Consider the following 12,452-nt stretch of genomic DNA (forward strand, 5'->3'; position numbering starts at 1 on the left):
TCATCTTTCTCAGTACCACAGGCTCTCTAATAGTAGTTTGTTTCGTTTCCTGCTATTAACCCAAAAGCAGTACAATTTCACAATTTAAAATTTCAAATGGGATTACAGATATCTAAGCAATAGATTGGTGAAAGGTTACTTACTGAAATAGGAAGCAGCATAATGAAAGAAAGATTATCAGCTGACTGATGATGCTTACAATAAATCCCCTCACCTCAAAATAAAATGTCTTCTAAGTATATAGCTAACATAAAAAACAATTGAGTAAATCATGGAAGGACTTGCATTCTAAAATGATTTGTAAAAATCATTTGTAAAACCACACACACAAAATATTTTGATAGATGAGTAGGAAGGAAAACGTAGTTTCAGATACTCCAGTTAATATTAACACTTGGCTATACACGAACAACTCTACAGAAAAGGCAGATGACAATTCGGAGTATAAGACCTTCACAACACACTCAATTTTGATTGTTAGAGACAGCAGCCACAATTTGTACTTGTATATATACTTTTATATATATAGTCTTTCCAATAAATTATCCCATCTTTATGCATAAAGAGTAACTTATTTAACTACTACAATTCTACATTTTAAAAATCACATCTGAAAATAAAGCCATGGATGTTACAACGTTCTGTTCTAAGCTGTGTTGCACACTTAAGAGATTAAAATTCTGCTTTGACACCAGGGCATATGTATCATTTTACTGTGACATGTGTCAGAGATTACCTGCTCCTGTTCTTTCCGTTATTTTTCTGAAGAACTAAAGGCTTTATAACCTTGTATCCTGCTTTTAGCAACTGACATGGGGAAGAACATTTGCAGTAAATCTGTTTGTATTTCATTTTAGGACAGATGAGATTTATAGACTACAATTCTTCTAACAAAATCAAAGGCCTTCAGAGTTCATCTTGAATAAAAATGTTGCTTATGTCTCAGGTCAGCTGACAGATGTATTAACAGGTCTGTGATAGAGGAAAAAACATGATTTATGAAGGAAAAATAAAACTGGAATGAGAAAAAATAACATAGGTATACACATTTGGAGATACCATGACCAAGAATAGGGTTTTCATGAAATTGCAGAAGTCCTCTCTTAAAGGTCTCCTGTAAAATCCACCCTGTATCAGTGACTATACTGGAATCATTAACTGTAATTTGTCAGAAAATACTTTGCGTTAGAAGCAGTAGTGCAGAAACAAAATCAAATGTACTCCCTGTACTGCGTGTACAACTACTGCTGAAAAAGTTTAAAAACCCACGGTGAATTTCATGCAACAACCATTCAAAATGTCAAATTTATAATAATCCACATTCTACACATTTGCACTTTTGCCTTCATTAAAGTATAAAAAAATGAAATGCAGTGCAGCTTAACTAAACAAACAACTTTTAACTGCCCATTCATGCTCTTATCATTCATTAAGAAAATATGTAAAGTTTATTTCCCTACTAGCAAAGACACAATTCGGAAGTATAAACTTCAAAGGAAAACATTTTCTTCAACTATATAAAATACCACAAAAGACTGGCTAGCATTCTATTTTATAGTGAGGTTATGGTAAAGACCAAAGCTTGTTCACTTACTCTAAGCATAGTACATACATACTAGGAGATAAATGAATTGTTGGCTCCTTAAATATCACTGAAGAACACGACAATTAGCTGCATTTCATGGTAGGTCAACTAATGGTAATAAGGTACAGAAAAGAGAAATTATGCTAACCAAAGGCAATACAAAACCTCAAACAATGCACCACACTCAAAGGATAATCTCTATTCTGGATTTTAAAACACAGAAGACAGCAGACTATCATTACTTGGAAGTGCTGGTGGGGAGAAGGATTCAGAAAACCAAGAACCTTTGTTCTGGCCTCAAGAACACACAGAAACATAGGAAAAATGTTAAGATGCAATATGCAAAAATGTTAATAACTACATTGCACCAACTTAACCCATTCTTTACCCAAAAAAGGTAACCATTTCCCTAGACAAAGGGGAAATAAAGGAGTTCTAGTAACACAAGCTTCCTGAATGTAATTGCAACACAAGAAGTGTTTGAAATCTGCAAACACTTTTTCAGAATTTACTTCGAAGAAAAACCATGGCAGCTCCAGCACTAAGCAGAGATCCAGTTTATTCCTTCTATTCCAAAAAAAGAAAAAAAGAAAACAGAGAAGCATGCAGCATTCTCAGTGTAGTCTGAAGAAGCATTTCCATGAGGTCCACAATGGTTTTGGTTTAAAGGTTAACCTATACAATCTATACAGTGTCATCTATACAACTGACACGCTGCACTTAGTCTAAGTTAGAGAGGAAATAGGGCTTAAAATGACACAGAAGAGCATGTCTTAAGTCAGTCATTGGTGGATCTAACATATTGTAGAGATCAATATTACTAATAATTTAACTGAAGACCACAGTAAAAGAGTTAAAAGAGCACCAACGAAAATCCACTGATGAAGCAAAATTCTGAATTGCCTGTATAGAGGGAAGATTAAGAAACAAAATTCAGATATCTTTGGTGACTGGAATAACAAAGACAACGTGAAATGAATGACAGAAACACTACATACATGACAGCTAATTTAAAAATGTATTATGATTTAGAATTCATTATCAGGAAAAAGTAAAAGGATCCAAATTTGTATCATTTGGTATCTCAGATTCCTCATCAAAAACAGAAACAAAAAGGGCACGTGGTTCCATAACACATCAGTACTCGATGTAGTCATCATAGGCAAAGAAGTAATAATGCCATTCTGCAACAATCAAGTAGGACATAACATGGAATACATCAGAGCTAACTTCCAGATAAGTGAGACGCTTAAAAAAGCTGCTCACGTGACCAAGGGAATAGAAAACAAATTTTCCGAGAGGAGGTTTAAACCTTGTTTTGTCTGGCAAAATTAACACAGAACAGACATATGACTGACATCCACAAATACATCAAGGAAAGCATCAAGAGAAAAAATAATTATTTAAAATAAAGAACAATGCTGGCATAAGAACAGATGAGTATTAAATGACCATGAATATGCTTCAAGTTAGAAACTTAACTAGCAAAGCAGCAAAATTCTTGATAAGTTTTACTCAGGAGAAGGGCATTCACAAAGTCTTCCTGCAGCAGTAGTAGAAAAACACAAGCCGTTTCTATGATGAGACCTGATCAGTTATGAAAGAAACGTAGAGCAAGTTTGTTTATTCAAAGAACTCAGTGATTGTGCCAGCAGAATTCTAACTGTCCTGTGTTCCTACGGTTTTGCAACACATTCATCCCTATGGAAATTCCATCCCTTGCTCAAGCATGCAGTTTAACTGCTGCTGAGCTATTTTTTCAAAACTTATCCTTCGTGTCTTCAGACATGCTAAGACCATACGCAAGCAGATTCCAAAACATCACACTAGATGAGCATGGAAACTTTTCTATAACTTCCTTACAGAAGTTCCAGACACTCAGCAATCACCCTTAGAATCTTGCTTCTATTGGACACTTTTTTTTTTTTTTTTTTTAAAGAAAATTTTAGTCTACAGTGTGTTTCTGAACAGGCAGCTCACACCTTCTTAAACACCAAAACCAAAAAAGCCTCAAAAAGAGTTGTACTAGCAGAATATTAAATTTAAAGTCACCTAACATTACTCCATTATGGTCAGCCCAAGAAGATAATCTGTAAATTCCAGGGCAAGCACCATAGCAGCCATTTGGGAAAAGAACATGTATGTTACTAAAAGACTCTGAATTTGTCACATTTCAGAGTCTCAAGTCCAGAAAAAAAAACTGATACTGAAAACAACCTAAAGATACTTGTCTGTAAATGCAGAGAGAATCCACGAGTCTGATGAGCATTTAAATAGATTAAATTCAAACACATTTTGACATTTGATAAAACAATTCTTGTAATTTTAAAATTACTTTCAGAATTTGTTCCTTCTTACTTCCCTAGGGAAAGTAGTTGAACTATATCTGTATTATGGCAGCAAATTTTAAACTGGACTGAAAATCATTACACAGATTCACTTCACCCAGCTTTCTCACATGGTAGCTGAAAATGTACAGCGTGAATTAATAGAACATTTGGGCTAGACTACCTGATCCAAAAGGTAGTAATCGATGGCTCAACACTGGCTAGTAACCAGTCGAATATTTCATGGGTCAATACTGAGGCATCTTCATGCTTAAACACCTTTTATTAACAACTTTGTTGATTAAGTGGAAAGCATCCACTGCAGATCTGTGGACAACAGCGAATTAAAGGGAGTGGATGAAACAACAAATAGTAGAAGTTTGGTCTAAGCAGACCTGGAGAAGCTTGAGGTTTGGGCCAACAGAAACCTCATGTAATTCTACAAGGAGAAATACAAAGTTTTGCACCTGGGTTGAACAACCCTGAAGATCAGCAAAGGCTGAAAACCAGCTGGCTCAGTAACAGTCCCACAGCAAAGTACCTGAGGGTTATAGTAGACGCCAAGCTCAGTATGAGCCAATGATACATCCTCATGGCAAACAAGGCAAACCACTTATTGGCCTACATTCATTATGACAAATGTGGCAGCAGATCAAGGGAAGTTATTATCCTCCTCTACTTGGCACATAGAATCCTCCGTCTAATTTTGAGTTGCCACACGCAGAAAAGATTAGAAGAAATAGGAGGAGGTCCAGCAAACAGCTGCACTGATGGACAGGGCCTAGAGTATATACCCTATGAGAAGCTGAAAGAGCCAGGTTTGCTCCATCTGATAGAGAGGAGGTTCAGAGAAGATCAAATAGCAGGTTATGACTGGCTTGAAGAATCAGAGATTACAGAGATTACAACTGCAGTAGTTGTAGATGGTATAGAAAGGATCAGAGATCACAAATAGCAGCCAGAAGTTTTAAATTGTGCAACAAGAAATAATCCTGGACTTAGGCAGATAATGCAGTGACATAGCCACTGAAGATTTTAAACTCAAGCAAAGTCGCTGCTGTTCTAATTTGGTGTTGCTGAATCACATTTTTAATGGGAATCAAGAGGTCTCCTTCCAGTCAATATTTCTATGATTCCATTTAGTTATTTTCCATTCCAGCAGCATGGCTTTAAGCCTTAGTAAATCAGATTTCTTCTAATCTTCCTGTATTGATAGGTTACACTTACCTACTGCAACTTCAGCAAACCACAGTTCTTGAGATTTACCCTTTTTTTCAAAAGTTAGTAATTTTATCATATACTCAGGACAGCGTGAACTATGTTATTTTAAATATCAGCTTAATATGAAACAAAAGCCACCATTCAAAAATCATATATAATTACAAAAATTCTTGATTAGCAGTTCCTCTGAATGACAACCAGAGACACATCACCAGTCCTAAAAGAGAGATAACAGCAACAGGAAAGATCCTTTAGTAATAAAGATTACATATCTAGTTTCAGAGTTGCGTTTTGGATTATTTTTCTTTAGGGAACATATTTCAGACCTAAACTTCTGAAATCCCAACATTTCTCAGAACAAGATACTTTCAAACAAACTTTCCACATGACTAAGAGAACTTTAGGGCTCCCACAGAAGAAAAAATGGTCACATGATTTTGGACAGAGGTATGGAGAGCCACAATGAAGTCTGGCAAAAATAATTCTAAAAAAATTGGTGCAACATATCAACTAATAACCCCAACAGCAATGATGCAAAATGTTACTGTGTACCTGTTTTTCTAAACCTAACATGATGCAGAACCCCTCTTTTAGCGAGGGTGCCAACTTTTCTATAGCCTCATTCAATTAAACACAAAAAACAATTCCGATTTCTTTTTTTACACCATGAAAAACACTACAGTGTGGATAGAAGAATCATTATAAAGATGTGGGGTTTGCTCCTTCAATAAAGATGTGATCGCTATTCATCTATAATAACTCTAACGTTTCTTTTGTTTAAGAACTAGAGAACACTTGAACCCCAGAGCAGTAAGCAAAATAGTTTAAGATCACTGACGTGAAAAAACATTCTTTTACACTACAGAACCCTAAGACAAATGCTTAAAAAGAACTAAGAATATGCCACTATATCTTGGTTCTCATTTTCCTTCAGATAGAAGTGCTAGAATAAACACTCTTACTAGCTTACGTTGCTGTGTTTTTATGAGTTTAATAACTGAACAGTCAATCAAACCCTATATAAATACAGTAGTTAAATACCTTCTGCTTTAGAAGCACCTTTATTTACAAGAGAGCTAGCCAAGATTTCCAAAGGACTGCATGGTCTGGTGCGCTTTGATTTCTTTCAAGTACAAGTTTCTTTATGCCTCTTGTTTTGCTATTTATTATATCCTTTGTGAAATCAGGTATGGAAAAAGGCACCTGTACAGAACAAATACTTCAGGAAAAGTGTGACTGAGAGGAATAATTATGCAACACACAGTTTACTAAAATACTAAGCAGAAGTTTTTTCTAAAAGCACTATTGTTGCTGCACTAGCAAGAGAAGTAAATGCACAATGGGCTCGCAATAAAAATAGAGGAACATAACAAAAAAACAGTATCACAGATACAACCTGCTATCTATATCAGCATATTAACACCAAATGTAGGTATGCATGCATACATATACATAAACAGTTAAAAACAGAATTCAAAAATTGAATACGTTAAATAATTTAAAAATTATTTTCCTAAAACTTACATGGTATTCCTATGAGTATAGAAAGGTGTGTGCATATTTGCATATAGATACATAAAATTAAGTTATCTCTATCTCTAGAAAGCCTCCAATAATTCTCCTCAATCACTGACTACACAACTATTATCTTTAATCTCTTGCCACAGACTTAGCATTGTAAATTTTGCCTCCAAACAGCCTACACTATACCTCTCTAATTTGTGAAGAATAGCTGCTTATCACTAAGCATGGTGAAGTTCATGAATAAGTGGAGTGTACACTATGTATAGAACAAAACAGAACAATTGCATCAATTCATATTAATGATTTTTATCACTACAATAAAACTACATTATCTACTCATGTGGTTAGTCTTACATTAATTTTGTTTCACTGAACACAATTCAGTCACTTGTTAGAAACAAGCATTAAACCTCTATTTTATTTAAAATGGCTTGAAGTTAGTTCAGGGCAGCACATGTATTTTTAGGATATTTCACTTTGGACAAACTTTCATAGAGATTGCTTTACCACATTTATTTTTTCTATTTACTGGCTCTAACTTGAGACAGTCCATTATGAAGTTTCTCTTTGTTCAAGAGAGTGTGGATACACATTTGTAAATGCACAATATTTTGTGCTTGAGTGATAAAGATTTGAAACAGGTTTATGTTAACAACAAAATCTTGAAGTAAAAAGGGTTCTTCAGATTTCAGACATGTCTCGTGCTCCTAAAATAAACAGAAATTATATAAGCACATCTTCAACCTCAAGGAGAACACTCATTTTTGTCTGATGCAAGATGCATTTGTTTCGGAGGTTGCTCTCAATTTGTATCTGTTTCTGAACATTTTCATAAATTTTATCTTAAATTTACAAATTAATAGCAATTAATAATCATTATTCCTATTACAAAGGCACTTCGGTGTGGGAAGTCTGTGTCTAAATAAGCCTATTGTTATTGAACTATTTGTCTTAAATGTCATAATGGTTATCTGATTCAGTCTGAACTTTTGCATGTTTGCTCTGAGATCAAGTCTTCTAAATCTGTCAAAGTCAATACAAAAGAGCCTGAGCATGAAAAATAAAAAAGTTATGGGCCTATTTTTGGCAAATAGAAAAGGGAGGGTTGTGTTTTATTTTTTATTTTTTTTAAATAAGGAAAAACAGCTCCCTCTCACAAGACAGTCTTCTGCACCAAATCCTGAATAACTACTTTGCAAGCACTCACTAGAACAACTAAAGTAGCAAAAGAGAGGACAGGCTGCAAAGTGTGACACTGAAGGAGTTGGAGGAAAAGAAAGAACCAGTGGTACTTAATTTGCTCAGACATCCCTTGAAACCTCTATCACTGACCCCATATTTTAGCTGTCATGGAAGAAGCACTAATGAGATCCAAGATAAAGCAATCCCAACCCTTCCCTCTGCAGCACTCAGTCCAAGAGGTACAAACAGAGCTCAGTGAATCAAGTCATACTTTCACCTCTAACGAAACTCTCGGAAGAGTTATCTCATTTTACGACACGAGTGCGCCATTACAGCTTGACCACATTTGTGTCACCAAAGTTTCTTCCTATTTATCACAAATGACTGCAGGTCTCTACGCTGTGGGCATACAAGGACCCACCTCAGAAATCTTGCCAGAGCTGGGGGTGATGCATAGCAAATGTTTAACAAGGTTGCCACTAAGATGGACAATACCTCACTGCTGCGAGACAGACTTTTCAGCTGTGAAGCTGGAAGTACTGCAAGTATTAGCCTGTCAGATGTGGAACATTCAACAGGAACCATGAACTTCTGGATGTACATTTTATGTCCTTTAAGCTACAATTCTGAAGTGGCTTAGTGAAAAGGAAAATAATACCAGATTAATTTAATTTAGGGATAAGAGCAGGAAGAGAGAGGATTACAATAGAATGTTCAAGTTTCAGTGTTTTCCTCTAAACCTTCAGAGCATAAAACAAGATAGTTTCTGGTCTTAAAAAAAAAACTTTATGTTCAGGAACAAGTACATGTCAATTTATGAGAAAATAGCGGTGATTTTAAAAGCTAATTTGGTTCTACTTATTGCAACTGCTTACTGATAAGTGCTGAAGACTGAACTTGCAATAAAACACAAAGAAAGTAGAGGATAGCATTGCACGCTGACCGCCTCACAGCCAATACCGCAGCTTCAGAACATATTCACATCTACATAGTTTTCATCCAGCTTATTGTAATTAGAAAGGTAACTTCTCCTTTTAAGTGCTTGAAATTATTAACAATCATCAACATTTACTGACTGTTAGCAGAGACTTACAGTTCTTTAGCTCAGTATTGAGAACATAGCAGCATTCATACTCATTTTCCTATCAGCATGAATATTTCCTCGACATAAAATGAATGTTGATAATTTCTAAGTATTTTACTGCATATTTGTTTTCCCCTCACTGAAATCTAAATAAGAAAGATTCTTTTTCCCCATAAAAAAAATGAAAATTATATTTACATCAGTTACTTTGCTTAAAAACCATGAGTTTGTGTTGTACCATTTCAGTCTAGCTTACAAGAGAGGTTTTTAATCAAAGACTTGAAGCTTTTCTTTATGGGAACCTCCTCCACCACGGTCAGAAGCCAAGGGAAATCCTCCCCTTGCTCTTCCTTTTAATCTCATCTTCTGAAGTCATTGGTTATTCTTTCTGAGGACTTTGCTACATTCATATTCCAACTTCAGTTTTCAGATAAGCCAGGACAATCCCTTTTTATTGCTCCAAAGCACTGAAGCATGTCACATCACAAACAGCAAATTTGACACAATTTCTGATCGTGCCCATCCTTGAAATAAATAAATTAAATAAAGCCAGAAATACTGGCTATTTGATAAGAAGAGTCTTGCCGAATAACAAGCACTAGCATCTTTAATTAGCACTGGACTACAGACCAGAAATACCTATGATAGGAAATACCTATGATAGACACATGTGTCTGTCTGTATATATATGTGTTAATTTTTTTTGATGTAGTTTTTGTCAGAGAGACCCCAGAAGAAATTTCTTGGTTTCAAACATTCTTTTCATTAGAAAGAAAATACTCAATCTGTACAGTTGCATGGATCACTATAAAGAGTCTTCACAAAAATCTTTATTTGTAGGAGCTGCATGTAATTGCTATTTTTCAATTCGTTATTTCTTTACCCATGCTAAAATTAAAGAGACATCAATATTTAATGAAATCAGGATATGACTGCATCTCCTGTATCGTGATGCACAGCAGCCCCTTCAAATTTCCAGTGAACCATTAAGAGTGAAGTTTGGCATCAGCACAGAATTCTGTTAAGAAATCCCTCTTCTTCACTGCCCCAGTTTTACACTCCCAGCTGTGCCAATACAGCTGTTGATGCAAACACACACAGGAGACCCTCAGTGTTGCCCCACTACCCATGAAACCTGCACAACCAAGTAGTAAAAATCATGATATATAGTTGGTAGTTTCTTCAACTCATCTCCTCTGAAATATCATAGTATTGTTTTGTCCTCAGACTCTTCTGGCTGACCTTCCTAGCACCCATTCAATGGTCAGGAAGCCCAGGTCAGCATGCCTTTTCCTACCTCTGCTCTCCGGTAGTAACAACCACTGCAGATGCTGTCTCAATTCCTGCAAGCAGACACAGAAATCCCCTCTCTGTCAATGAGATGGGGGACTCTTTCACACAGTTTTCTGTTACAAACAGTCAAAATGACACCAGACATTTTTGAGAGGAAAGATAAAGGAAAGCAAAAGAAAATGGAAAGAGAAGCCATTCTTTCATATATGCTCGGAAAAACAAACTAAATCAGCTTACTGATCAGACACTGGTTATAGTTCACTAAATCCAATGCTTCAGAACTGATCCAGGCCATCAAATAATGCACGGGCACCACACTATGACTACATAAACATCCTGGCTGCACAGCAATAACAACACACATTTAACATAAATAGGGAATGGAATATGATATCAGAAAACTAAAGGCAGCAGAAGATACGATAGGTTTAACTTTTGCATGAAGGATGTATGTGAATTCTTATGGACATAAAACAAAGAATATAAGAAAATATAAGAGTTATAACACAAAGTATAGCAACGTTGCACAGAATTAGAATTAAGTTGCTAGTATTTTTCTTTTCTGACAGTTTTCTTTTTTTTCCCTTTTTTTTTTTTGACAGAACAGCCCAGCAATAAGGTAGCTCCCTGCTGACATAGCACAGAAAGATTTAAATCCCTAATCTAAAATCAGGCAGGCAAACTGGAAACCTATGCAAGGTCCTAATGGCTGCTACAGAGCTTTAGTCTCTGTCCACAGACAAGATTCCCCTTAATGTTAGCAGAATATCCTGTCAGCAATGCAGCAAGCACCTCACAAACAAATGACTTTCACACAAGCTCTTGTAGATGCAAGTTAATGAAATAGTACTTCTTTTGAAGTAAACTGTAAGATGTAAAATGAAAAAAATCAATATATGAATCTTGTTTTGGCAAAACACTAAACAAAACAAGATTAGAGCTCCCAAAGAAAAGCACTCAAGTGCAGATGCACCCCAGAGATGTGGCTGAGCAGCTGTGCAGCAGCGGTGACACCTGCTGGTACTGAGACACAAACCTTCACCTGGACGCACACTAGCTTCAATCCGGGCTGGTGTAAGAGGAAGAAGCATTATAAACAAAATAGCAAAATCTCTGCATCATTTTCCTTTTAAACCAATACCTTAAGAGAGATAAGAGTCATAACTATGTTGTAGGTCCTGAGATTGCCTCCGTTTTCACACCTCTTGACTCTCACTGACCCATTCTTAGAAGTATTTTCCCATTCCTTTTGTGGTATTGGCCACTATATAAGGGAAACAGCAGAACTGACTACATACAAAGTTCAATGAAAAAGTGCAAAATGAAAGGATGAAGGGAAAGAACCAGTCCAGCTTTAACGCCTTTTGCTCAAACTGACTAAAAACAAGTTACTGTAAACAAGTTTCTGAGATGCAAACTGACAGAGCCAGTTATATTTAAAACAACAACAAAAACGACACCAAAAAACCTAACAACATTGTTTTTAATGACTTTATATACAGACATTAACTTCCATTTATTTTGGTATTTTCCCAACTCAAACGCCATTACCTTCTGCAACTTCACAAACAGAAATCTCAGATTACACATCTCACCACACTGTCTATATTTGAAAAGTCAGTCTGCCCTTACACTGCAGAGGTTAGTGGTTAAGTTTTTCACTAGGATACAAATTTATAAAAGTTGAAGTTCATATAACTGTTAGTGAGTGCTCAAGACAGAAATAAAAAAGTAATGTTTTGTTACAGGAATGAAGTGAAAAGGCAAAAAATAAGAAACATTTGTTATTAGTCTACTTGATTTTCAGGAGGCATGGGACAGAATTCCAGATTTAAGTGAGAAGAGATTTGAGCATAAGACAAAGTGGAGTTTATTTCAGGCAGTACCACAGATGACATTTCATATCACTTTTGGGACAGAGTTCTCTTACAAGGGAAATCTCCCTGCAGTGTCACACCCATATTTCTTCCTCACATTCATACACCTGGAATTAATTATCTAAGTATTTCAAATAGCTAAAATAGCACCACCACAAAGATTACTATCATCCCAGGAAATTTAGTTTCTCATAATGGGTATAATAATTACATTAGCTATATAGATCACTGTATAGTGAATAGAAATGAATGGAAAACTTCAAAGGTAATTCATAACACTTCTCTCAGAAATCTCATATCTTGCCCATTATCCATTAGGCATTTCTGAAACTGTTACCATAATAACCATAGTGTGACCA

General features: G+C 35.7%; 1 protein-coding gene across 6 annotated transcripts in view; it reads right to left on the reverse strand.

Annotated features, from left to right (window-relative positions):
- THADA (THADA armadillo repeat containing) overlaps positions 1 to 12,452 on the reverse strand; it is a 210,189-nt gene that overhangs the window by 100,483 nt on the left and 97,254 nt on the right. The window lies entirely within an intron of this gene.

Source organism: Meleagris gallopavo, chromosome 2 (genome assembly GCF_000146605.3).
Source record: "Meleagris gallopavo isolate NT-WF06-2002-E0010 breed Aviagen turkey brand Nicholas breeding stock chromosome 2, Turkey_5.1, whole genome shotgun sequence".
NCBI lineage: Eukaryota > Metazoa > Chordata > Aves > Galliformes > Phasianidae > Meleagris > Meleagris gallopavo.